The sequence below is a fragment of the Nerophis lumbriciformis genome, linkage group LG07 (assembly GCF_033978685.3).
Source record: "Nerophis lumbriciformis linkage group LG07, RoL_Nlum_v2.1, whole genome shotgun sequence".
NCBI classification, from domain to species: Eukaryota; Metazoa; Chordata; class Actinopteri; order Syngnathiformes; family Syngnathidae; genus Nerophis; species Nerophis lumbriciformis.
Window position 1 is genome coordinate 34,951,562 of NC_084554.2, and position 1,836 is coordinate 34,953,397.

Below are 1,836 nucleotides of genomic sequence, written 5' to 3' on the forward strand. Positions count from 1 at the left end.
TCTGGAAATGTGTCGATAGTTTGTTTTATCTTAATTTAGTTCTCTAACCGTTCTTTTTCATTTTTTTTTCAAACTGTAGTTGCGCCAGAAGCCCATTAGATAGCAGATGACGTCAAGGCTCATGGTCTGTCTTGTCGTCTGTATTCATACCAAAGACTACAAAAATGGGACCCATTACCTCCCTGCTTGGCACTCAGCATCAAGGGTTGGAATTGGCGGTTAAATCACCAAAAATGATTCCCGGGCGGGGCCACCGCTGCTGCTCGCTGCTCCTCTCGCCTCCCAGGGGGTGAACAAAGGGATGGGTCAAATGCAGAGGTCAAATTTCACCACACCTAGTGTGTGTGTGACAATCATTGGTACTTTAACTTAACTTTAATCCGAGCAACATGTGGATAAGTACAAACAGAAACAGTAAACAATATTTGACAATAATTTTAGTCAAATAAGACACGAAAACAGGATTTGACATGCATTCATTTGATCTGTTTTCATAAAATCCACTTGTTTTGGTGGTGCAAGGAAGTCCTTGTGTACAGTTTACACTTTTCAGCAGTGGTCGGCCGTCAGGGGTTGACATAACCAGGAAATCATGATCATAATTAAAGATAAAAGTATTTTTTAATTTACTTTTCCTAAATATCTAAACGTATTCATATTCTCTATGCTCCTTCCAGCGCTGGTGTTTTTAGGTTATAGAGTTTTTATCCAATCAGAATTCAGCTAGCTTATGTTGCCATGCTGTCCCAAATCTGCCGGGGCCTTCAGAATCAACATGCGGGCGTCCTTGCACTGTAAGTGAACGGACACAAATATTTGACAGACAGTTGCGATAGCCAATCAGATCATGAGTTGTTGTCAGTAAGGCCTTCTAGATGGCCTAAGGCAGATCAGTGGCCTTGTGGTGAGAGTCTCCGCCCTGAGACTGGGAGGTTGTGGGTTCAAACCCCGGCCGAGTCATATCAAAGACTACAAAAAATGGGACCCATTACCTCCCTGCTTGGCACTCAGCATCAAGGGTTGGAATTGGGGGTTAAATCAGCAAATTATTCCCCGAGCGCTGCACACGCTGCTGCTCACTGCTCCCCCGACCTCCCCGGGGGTGAACATGGGGATGGGTCAAATGCAGAGGACACATTTCACCACACCTCGTGTGTGTGTGTGTGTGTGTGAGACAATCATTGGAACTTATAATAAAAAAATATATTGTGATGTTATGAGCTAGGTAACATAAGAACTCCATTACCCAGCATGCCACAGTAGTGAAGAGCATGTGTAGTAACCCCATTTAGTGGTTGATTGTAGACATGCCGGCAGCTTGATGTTATTGATGAGCACGCTGTGGAGTAAACTTTAAGAACTCAACCAACACGCCTCGTCTGCATCTTTTTTGATTAGACAAGATAACACATATATTTGCAAAGCCATTTTCAAGAAGGATATTTAAAGAGAAACGACATCTTGTGAGACCATGTCGGCCAACCCCGGAAGCTAGCTCAGCTGTCCCGGCGATAAAATGTGAGTTCAGATATTTCATTATCTTTATTTTTTCATGTTTAATATGTTTTTTGCAATTTTAATTTTGACAGTACCACATAAGATATGTTTTAAGTGCTGATTTTTAAATGCGCCAGAAAATAACCCGTTTTGTACAATGGCCAGTAGTGCGTAAATGTGTAAATGTGTTCTCCAGCAATGGTCATGTGGTGACATCAATGATGGTATTTTGAGAGGTAATCATTGAAGTCGGGCATCACTGAAGGCCTAGGTGGGAAACACACGGCCCGCCACTGCTTTCCAGTACCCACCCATGGGAAAATAAGGGACAACCAAGAC